At 41.0% G+C, this 10,782-nt stretch overlaps 1 long non-coding RNA gene across 1 annotated transcript; it reads left to right on the forward strand.

Annotated features, from left to right (window-relative positions):
• Positions 1-8,179: 8,179 nt before the first annotated feature.
• On the forward strand, positions 8,180-10,451 carry LOC144240693 (uncharacterized). Its single transcript, XR_013337809.1, has 2 exons — positions 8,180-8,239; positions 10,014-10,451. It is a non-coding gene; the product is annotated as an uncharacterized LOC144240693 (long non-coding RNA).
• The last annotated feature ends 331 nt before the right edge of the window (positions 10,452-10,782 follow it).

The raw sequence follows: 10,782 nt of genomic DNA on the forward strand, positions 1-10,782 counted from the left end.
TTTGCACTAAGGGCAATCTGACTAAAGGCAGAGATGTAGAGAAAGAGGAAAGACAAATTTAAGAGACCTATTTGCAGTAGAAATAATAGACTGCATCTGGGAGAGAAGTGGTTGGCCTATGGAGTGGGGGAAGATGTTCCAGAGGATGGGAATGGCATCCAGAGGACATAAAAGGGATTTTTCTTGAAGGAGAGGAAGGCTCTGGGCTCCTGGTGCTGAATATGAACCAGCATCTTGAGGGATATAGTGGGACTTTAAAGAGTTCACTCCTTGTGGCCATATTTCATCCCTGTAGTAGGAGAAGAATTATTTGCTGAGAGTAAGGACAGTGAGCTGGTATACAAGGCCTGAGGATAGTTGTGAAGTTTGGGCCAGATTTGTTAGGGTTGGTGATGTTGAAACATACTTAAGTATTCGTGGGCAGTGTGGAGGCCGCTATGATGTGACTGGAGATCACAAATTTGGGAGGACATCAGTTGGTACAGTTTTATGACTTTCTCCAGGACCAGCCTAGGGCTGGCCCCCAAGACAGTAGGTGAAAGCTGCCCTCGTCCTGGTTCATTATACTTGAGGACTAGCAGGGCATGAAGGACCAAGGTACAAAGACACACATGAAGTAATAGACCTTTCTTTGGGCTATTAGGCTATGTCAGGCGTGGAGGGAAGTCAAAATTTGTGGGTTTCTGATAGACTTGGAAGGTGACTAGAGGTTTGGAAAGCCAAGGAGGGGATGTGGAGAGAGTGAGAGCTGGGACCAGGAAGTTGGCCCAAGAATTTGGTACTGATGATTATCATTTGAGCAGTTTAGAGGATGCAGGGGAAGTCGGTGGTTCAAGTCAAGGGGACATGAAAGTCATAAATCAAAACACAGGGCTGTATATAACCATACATTTGCTATAATATAGAGAGCTGCATTGGCCCTTGATGCAACCTTCTTTGCAACACAGACACACACACACACACACACACACACACTCACACACAATTTTATTATGTTAGCTGTTACATTATTTGTAGACTAAAATATATGTAATTTCTATGGCTCACTCACCCTCACTGCAAAGATGGCAACTTGTCATTATTTTGTACCTTTTCTATTGCTTGTCTTCATACTCAAGCACGGTTTCACTGACCAGTCATCACTTCAAATATAACCCCCTCCCCCAAAATGTTGGCATCCTATTAAAAACAGCAATGAGAAGATGAAAATGTTTGTTGCCTTAAAAAAAAAAAAAAAAAAAAAGTCCAAAGAAGCTTAGTTCCATGGCTTTGGGAACCCATCAAATGTAATGATCCAAGGAACAGCTGGTGAACCAGACACAAGGATTAAAAGCAGGTTATGGTGCTGGTCAGGTGTGAATAAATCCTAAGTAGCAGAGGTGGTCACTAAAGCCCGAAAGGTTGGATTTTACATTAAGCCCTTTTCATATTTTCTACCATGAGCAGTGTCCAGGTCATTTGTGTCACATTTGGAATTACTAGCATAAACACCCAGATAACACCTTTTTTCCCCATGTAACCACTGGCTATAAATTGTAGTGTTAATTAGACAAGACAGCACTGGAAAGAATTAAAGACTCCTATTTTCCTTATCAATTACAACCAGGCTGATCTCCCTGAAGCTGTTCAGAAGACAGACTGTGAAAAGGAAGCACTATTGTTATTCTGACCTATGGGTTTTCCAGGCCTCCGTGACTCATTATCCATTCATCCAACCATTATCATGCACCTATTATATGTTCATAAATACCCTTTCAGAGTTCCTTTTTTTTTTTTAATTTTAAAATGAGAGCTCACTAACCCTCAAGGCTTCAATGATATTGTGAGAAAGGACAAATCTCAAACCCCAAGTAACTGAAATTGTTATCAAGTTACTAAAGGGTTTGTGGCTGACATGTGGCAGCTTTCTGGTAAGGAGACCAGGCAAGTGGGGCTGGCGTGGCTCTAGACCCACCTACCAGGTCAGACCTGTGCTGGGGCTGTTGGTCAATAGGAGGGGCTAAGAGCTGAGCACAATCTGGACAAAGAAAAGCACGAGGCCCAAATCTTACAGCCATCTCCAATCATGGCTTAGGGGTGACGTATCTGTGCAGCAAGCTCAGGGTCAGAAAAGGGGTCCCCACAGGAGGGCACAGGAACTTAAAGGGGAAACCAGGGGGCATTGGATTCTCAGGCATATGGCAGGCAGTTCCACTGATGTCTATGAAGTCTTCTCAAGGAGAGCCAAATGCCAGCCTTTAGACTAAGGTCAAGGGCAGCAAATGCCCAGCAGACTCCTACCCAGCAGACTCCCACCCAGGAATCAGGGTGGGGAGCAGAGGAAGCTTAATTCTGTCAACTGACATTTGCATGAAGGCTTGGGCTTAAACAAAGACTCAGGAGTCCTTTAATATAATAGAATAGGTAGGAGAAGCGATTTTGTATCAGAGAACAATTCAGAAGTCCATAGCCATCTCTGGGATACCACATCTCAGATGAAAGATGAGCTGGTATATTGAGTCTCATGCAGAATTATGGACTACCTCATACCCGGCCAGCTTAATTGGTAAAGTCTAATGTCTGGAGGTGAAAGGTGGAGCAGATGAAAATTTTAATAACTATTTTCTACTTCCAATATTATTACCTGTACAACTGAAGAGGACATATGTTTTACCTGAGATGGGAGGGGGGCACGGGAAATGTGTTGTGTTGGTGGCTTTATCAACAGGTAGGTGGAGAAGGCAAAAAGAAGAAATGTTGAGTTGGGTAGCTGGGAACAACGGCCCAATGATACTCATAGGGACTTGGGTTCTTTCTAGATTTCTATTACATCACCCTTAGTACATTTGGTTTCTTCTTCCTGAGTGTTGCCTCATGAGCACAAGATGACTGCTGTAGTTTCAGACATCACAAACACAGATGGTAAAAAAGAAAAAAAGAAGGTAAAAGGGGCACTAACATCTCTCCTCTTCTATTACAAGAAAAAGCTTTCCTGATACTTTAGGATGTACTATAGACACCAATACAGCTCACTGGCCGGAGCTGAATTGCATAGCTCCCCCTAGCTAGAATGTAGGCTAGAAAAGTAAACCTTTTTACCTGGGGCTGGACATATTGCTGCCTTGAATAAAATTGGATTTCTGACAGCAAGCAAAAAGGGGCAATGGTTGGTGGAGAGGCAGTGAAGTGTCTGCTAGTGTCTAGAGTGCTGTACTTCTGTGTGACAGAGGACGATAGAATGAGCATATGAATTACAGAAGGCGTGAAGCACAGGAGCGGTAGGAATGGACAAGAATTGCCTGTGGAGGGCAGGGTGGAGGGTGGGATTTGGGCTAAATGTTTAAGGAAATTCAGCCAAGGCTGCTCTTTGAAAAAACAACAACAACAAACCCAACAGTACAACCCCATATTAGAACAACACAAACAATTTCAGGATATTTTCATTATTAAAAACATTAGCCAAAAAGCAGCTAATTTTCCTCAGTGGCTGCTAGAATATGAACTAACATAACGTGCTTGCTGTAACACGGACACTCTTCATCCCTGTCATCTTTAGGAAGAAACAAAAGCACGGAAAAGTCATTTACTCAAAGTCACAGAGCCAGTAAGTAGCTAAGCTGAGTTACCAACTCAGATAGTCCCCACACTCTTTCCTCTCCTGTGTGGTGTAACTGCCTTGTTTCTTTGTAAGGAGAAAACAGGAAGAGATTCCTTGTTAAGTACGACATCCTGCTTTGAACTGCATTGTAGCCAAGACTGAGGTAATCACGGGAAAGCTGATAGATGTTCACGCATCAGCTGTCCCGTTTTGGTGGACATTGCTTCACCCCTAGTATCCATTTTCTTGTTCCTTTATTACTAGAACTCATTTCTTTTAGTTGTGCTCAGAGCAAAGACATTTCCCAGCCTGCCTTCTAGCTAGGAGCGGCTAGACGACTGAAGTCAGGCCAATGGGACTGGATCCTAAGTGATGTATGCAAATTCTGGGGCAACTCTAACATAAAGACAAGCTGCTTGCCCTGGACCACAGCCTTTCCCCTTTACTGCCAGTTGCAAATGGGAAGTGCTGTAGCAGGGGGTTTGGGTTTAATGGAATCCACACATTCAGAACAAAGATTACAGGTCATGGATCAAAGCCATTTACTCATCCTAGAACAGGTGGATTATAATGTGGGAAGAAAACATAAAACTTCTATCAAATTTCATCCATGGTACTTAAGCAACTTAAACTAACCAGCACATGTGGAATTTAGATTAGAGACTGATGCAAGTAAAATTCAACCCTGTTTGCCAGGGGCTTCTTGTTGGATATTTGTACTGCAGTAAGCAGCCTTGAGTGGAATGGAATAAATCAAAGCAGACACTTTGCATATTTTTACATATACAGGAAAGATTATTTTCAATGAGTCTTCTTTGTGTGTGTGTGCATGTGTGTGTGTGTGTGTGTGTGTGTGTGCATGTGTTGAGAATACTTTAGGAATATACGATGCCTTAAAAATAGTTCTGAAGATCATACTTTCCAAAAAAATCTAGGCTGATATAATTCATACCTCAAACCATCTAGACCAAACATACAGTTAAATGTGACAGCAAATCAGATATTTATATGTGAATTTGACTTGATATTGAATCTCTGTCACCTAGCCCAGAGGATTTTCTCTGGAACATTCTTTTAAAGACGACATGGAAATTTAACAAATAGTCTATGGAGTAGAGTTTTGTCTTTTGAGAGGAATAGTAACCCAGAATCTAATCCCTGTTCTCCATGAAGGGAAGCCTCCACTGTGGGCAGTACTAGTGGGAGGCAGTACTCAGTCTCCCACAGTAGGAGACAAGAGCCCTGGAGTCTTTCTGGGTGCTCCCTCACAGCCAGAGGACTCCAGCTGTATACATCACCTCAGGATCATGAGTCTCGGTCTAGTGATGCAAAGACAAAGGACCAATTTGAATTTATTTCAGGACTCCCCCAAAGTGGTCCAATCTACCCATCATATGCTAGCCCCCTACCCATTCTCTGTGCCTTCTCTAACTTCCAAATACTGATCAACAGCTGTTCTAGGACTTTAACCTCTTTTTGACTCCCTTGTCTTAACTAAAATCGGACACCTCTGAGGACCCCTCCCCTGCAAGCCGACCCCTTTCAACTAGATGGTGTTTTCTCTTATACTCCGTGTGCCTCGGGACCAGAGGTTGGCTTCAGTGTTCTCCTCAGTCCCTCACAAGGTAGTCCAGTAAGAGTACAACCTCAACATTTTATAAAGCTTCCTCCAAGGTCACAAATGATTTCCTTCTTGCCAAACCTGTGGATATTTCTCGGTCTTCACTTTACTCAATCTCTCCAAGCACTCAAAGCACAATTGACCATGATAGCAAAAGAACAGGCAACAAAATTAAAAATAGGTAAGTTGACCTTCACCAAAATTGAACACTACTGTGCTTCCAAAGGCACCACTACTGAGAAGGTGGAAAGACATAGAATGAGAGAAAATATTTACAAATCATCTGATAAGAGACTTAGAACAAATAAAGAACTCCTACAATTCAATAATAACAGACCAATAGCCCAATTAAAAACTTGTACAGGATTTCAATAGACAGTTCTCCAAAGAAAATATAAAAATTTTTCATGTAAGCACATGAAAAGATATCAACATCATTAGTTTTCAGATAAATGCAGATCAAAACCACAATAGGATACCACTTGACAAGACCTAGGATAACCATAATCAAACGAGATGGATAATACCAAACACTGGGGAAGATGTGGGGAAAATGGAGCCCTAACTCATTGTTGCTAGTGGGAATATAAAATGGTGAAGCCAACTTGGAAACAGTCTGACAGCTAATCAAACAGTTAAATACTGTTACGTTATGACCCATCAGTTCCACTCTCCAGTATATATCCAAGGGCACGGAAAACATACATCCACACAAAAACTTACACATCAATGTTTACGGCAGCATTATTCAGAATATCCAAAAGACAAAGCAACCCAGATGTTCATCAGCTAATTAGCAACAGAAACAAAACATGGTATATCTATGTGATCAAATACGATTTAGCAATAAACAGGAATAAAGTAATGATAATACTATAGCAAGATGAATGTTGAAAACATAAATGAAAGAATCCAGTTGCAAAGGACCACGTATAGAATTCCATTTATATGGAATATCAAGAATATGTAAATTCATAGAAATAAAATGTAGATCAGTAGTTGCCAGAGGCTGGGAGAAGAGAAGATAAGGAGTGACTGATAGTGGACATGGGGTTTCTATTTTGGGAGGATAAAACTAGTCTGGAATTAGTAGTAATGGATGTTCAAGCCTCTGAATTACATGCTTTAAAAGGACAAACTTTATGATATGTGAATTATATCTTGATAAAGCTATTATCCTTTTTAAAGCCATGGGTGACCACTCTTGAAGCACTCTGGCACCCAGAATATAACACTCTCCCTGTTTGCTCTCACTCTGGCTGCTATTTCTCAGTCTCCTTTGCAGATCCCACATCCCCTGTCAGGCCTCTAGAATGAGTTTCCAAGTTCATCCTAAGCCTCCCTCCCTTTTTTTCCCCACTCTCCTTAAATAACCTCACTCCATTCCCATGGTTTTATGAAGCAGTTTTATACTAACCCCTACATTTCTTCTCTGAGTTAAATATTGCTCTATCAAATATACTACTTGTTATCACTGGTTGAATATTTATTAAATATCTCAGGTTTAGTTTGTCCAAACCCTTAAGGCACACTATTTGTACAACCTACATGTATGTATATATACAAACTATTCTTGAAGCAAAACTATAGCTTAGGGGAATTTCTAGGAGTTAGAGTAGGTGATCACAGGGGAAGGAAAACAGAGGGATACTCTGTTGGAATAGACAAGATGTGGACAAATTCAAAGTCAATTTCTGCTCTTAAACTCCTTGACGGAATGCATGAGTGTTTGAATTGTATCTGATAGGACCATACGCACTGAGAGAAGAAATAACCCAGATAAGGTGTAGCCATTGGTATAGGTCTCCTGTAATAGAGTGCATGATAAAGCCACAATCTCTCTTACCCAAGGGAAGACCCAGAGAAATGTGAATGAAGTCTTAAGGCAAAAATTCAGCCTGGACCAAGTCCAGTATTTGTTTACAAGCAAGCCTTTGTGACATAACTGTTTGTTGTAACTCTGGTGTCTGGGAGCAGACTCTGGGAAAGAGACCCGGGGGGAGGGTTTTTATTGGGGAACACAGGAATAACACTGTGATGGGGAGGGGAGCAAGGCGACGGAGAAGGAGAAGTAGAAGTGGGACGCCCTGCCAAAGAGCCTCTGCTGACCCCACAGGGAGCTCTGGGTGAGCTCTTGTAATGAAAAGTGAGGCGATTCCTGGGCAGCAGGGAGAAGAGCACACCCGTGAGCCATCCCCCACCCCCCCTCCACCGCGGCCCACCTCCCATCCCCGCTGCTGGAGAAATGAACACCTCAGTCCTGAAAAGGACTAGAGTCAGGCGTGGCAGCTCTCCTGCCCTATGTTCATTTGTGCCTCTGTCATGATGACATCATGTCACCGCAGCTGCCACCAGCCATCACAGCCAACCAAGCACTTCAAGCCTGAGAATTCTTTGATGTGAAGCTATTTATTAACTACACAAAAGAGAAAGGGGCCTAATTGACTCCCTTTGGTTTGGAGGAAGAATGGCATTGTTTCCATCCCCACCAACCGGCTTTGGACAATTGTTTTCTGGATGAGGCTATAAGTAGTTTGAGAGACACTCAATCACTAGTGATGATGATGGATAGACTGGAAGTTCTGTGCGGGGTGGACTGAAGGGGGCTGCACCACACAGGGTTAATATTTCATATCCGATGAGTGAAATGTTCCACCGAAGAAGAGAAATGACAACAGATGGTGAGGTCAGCTTGTTAGCTGTATTTATCTAATTAAAAGCTTCAGACATATTGTCAGGTAAAAATCAGCTGTCAAAAAGTCCACCTGGTCATAATTGATCATCATTAATAAGTCTGTTCTAGCCCCTGCTGCCAAAATCTTACGATCACATAATCTCAATTAATTAAGAAAACAACTCAAATAACTGAGCTTGGCATTGCTTTCCCAAACTGGAATAAAATCATGACTGACAGCAAGGAGGGAAACAGACCACGTTTGTCACATGAATCTGTCTCCACTCTAGAGCCAAGTACCATTACAAATCAGGGAGCTACAGTCGGCATTCTCCCTCAGGTCGAATCTGATTATGGCATGGGCACGGTGGGTGCAGCAAAATATTGATAAAAACAAATGAGTATGGGATTCCTCTTTGGCCTTTGAAACCAAATTTAGTTTGGGGCATGCTCTTGACCTTTAGCTAAGACGTCTTCATCTAAAATATCAATTTACATATATCTGTTGAATGAAATTAGCCTTGACTTGCCAAAGTCAGTTCTCTTTTCCTTTACTTCACAGAGGTCAAGAAGACTGATAATCCCCTTTAATTTGAAAAGAATTGCAGGAGTCAATGGGCTGTATTTCATTAATTTTTTAAACTATCAAATAATTGGTGGAATTCAATGCTTTGCTATAGCTTCTCTACCCTCTTACATGACCCATATGTGCATTTCAAAGCACTGCACTAGTGCAATAGAGCAAAACCAGAACACATGTTATGTATTCATCCTGCCAATACTGTGAGCTATTTATTTTCGTATATAGCACATCCTTTAGTATTTTAAATACATCCTGTTATATTTTAAACATTCTATTAAAATGTGCAGTTTCTCAGGAGTATGCCAATAGAATTGTTCTTAAATGCTACTTAGGCAGTTGAGGCAAATGAGAGAATCATTAATGCAACCTAGCACAAGAATGCACCTATTGATGGATCTGTATGTAGTCCATCAAAACATCTAGGTGTCAAGAAACTAAAAAGAAGTCAAGAGAAGAGAGACCCCAATAAGTCTAATATGGCTAGAAACATGATCCAGTTTCTGAGATAGGCAAAACTCCCTTTGAAGTCAGAAAGAGTTTTATGTACCTAAGAAGCAAAGGATTTAGTCCCCAAGGAGTATTATATGAAATAATGTTAGCTTAAATTAGCTCCCAGTAAGTACAGAGGGGATATGCCTATAATTGGCTTTGTCATATAAAATCACACCAACTAAGAGCTTACAGCTCCATAGATTATATTTTCTTGTAAAGCGATTTTCTCAGCCTCTGGGCCTATTTTAACCCCATCGGGATATTTCTGATATTCCCAAGGAAAGTTTCACTAGAAGTGATGGATGATTTTAAGGAAAATATCAAAGTTTATCTAATACTTTCCAAAAAGGACTTCAAAGATATAACATATTCAACAATTCTTCCTGCTGCTTTTTATTTTTCTTTTATTTATTTTTTATTTTTATTTTTAGAGAGAACAAGAGGGGGGGAAGGGCAGAGAGAGAGAGAGATACAGAGAGAGAGAATCTTAAGCAGACTCCTGCTTAAGTGCAGAGTCTTATATGGGGCTCAATCCTACAACACCAGGATCATGACCTGAGTGGAAATCAAGAGTCAGATGCTCAATTGCCTGAGCCACATAGGTGCCCCTGCTGCTTTTAAATTATTATTTTCATCTTTATGTGGGAGCAAATTTGAAATGTTCAAGTGGCCTAGTTCTGTCTTATTTGACCACAATCAATGTTGTATCTTGGGAATTAAATACTGAACTCTTGGCCTTTCTATTTTCTTTGCAATTTTTAGTAGTGGGTGTTTCAAAGAGAAATACAATAATTATAATAGATCTCTGACATTACTACATTTAGAAATCACTACCTTGACTTACTAATAGTGATCTTGGAAGTTTGTGATATTACAAATTCCAACTTTGCTAAGACACAAATTTGGATTCTGTGAGCTTTAAGTCCCAGGTTGTATCCTATCTCAGGTCAACTTTTTTACTCTCTGTATTTGTAATTTATGTATATCTAATACCTGTTTATCAATTCCTCTTTTCCAACTACTGTGATAAAACTTTCTATCACTTGGTCATCTTCACAATGACTAGAAGTATCTTCTCTGTTGCTCCTTTTTTCTGAGATTTACACTCTATCTATAAAGACATAGCTCTCATTTCTACCACCTGTAACCAACCGATGACCGTCCAGAACAGGCATGGATGGACACTTGATCCAAACCAACCAATCAAGACTCTGCCAGCAATTATCAAAAATCTCTAAGCCTAAACGTAGACCTGTGGGATAGCACTACATGTAGAAAACCTGAGAAAGTTCACCTACAGAGAGAAGTATGAAGCTCATGGACTCAGAAGATAAAAAGAGCATGTGGCCACCAAGACTGAGAGAGACGACGACATAGGGAGAAACTGTGGGGCTGCCTGGTGGCTTTCCTGGGATGGAGTCCTTCAGACTTGACTATACTTCTTGCCTTTGGACATTATGGAATAGCTCTTTTGAAACTTAAGATACATTGCACATTTTTCTTATGCTGGTTTGAAGTGGATTTCTATGATTTGCACACACAAGAGCCTGATTCTCCAAGCAGGAGGTTACATGTCCCCAGCTGCAGAGGCCAGAAAGCCAGAGTGGAAGGGCACCATGTCAGTGCTCACACAGAGGTCTCTGAAGAAGGTTTAAAACATTTTCCCCAGGTTGTGATTCACAGATAATATTTATCACACAGCAGAGAATGAGTAGAGTGAGTTCTTGTTGATACTTCAGTGCCTAACAGAATAATTTGTTAATTTAATTGATAAGAATTGTCATTGAGTCAATGAATTTCAGAGCTGGAAGGAACTTTCCTATGACTTCCTCTAG

Source organism: Crocuta crocuta, unplaced genomic scaffold, assembly GCF_008692635.1.
Source record: "Crocuta crocuta isolate KB4526 unplaced genomic scaffold, BGI_CrCroc_1.0 scaffold47, whole genome shotgun sequence".
In the NCBI taxonomy this organism is placed as follows: Eukaryota; Metazoa; Chordata; class Mammalia; order Carnivora; family Hyaenidae; genus Crocuta; species Crocuta crocuta.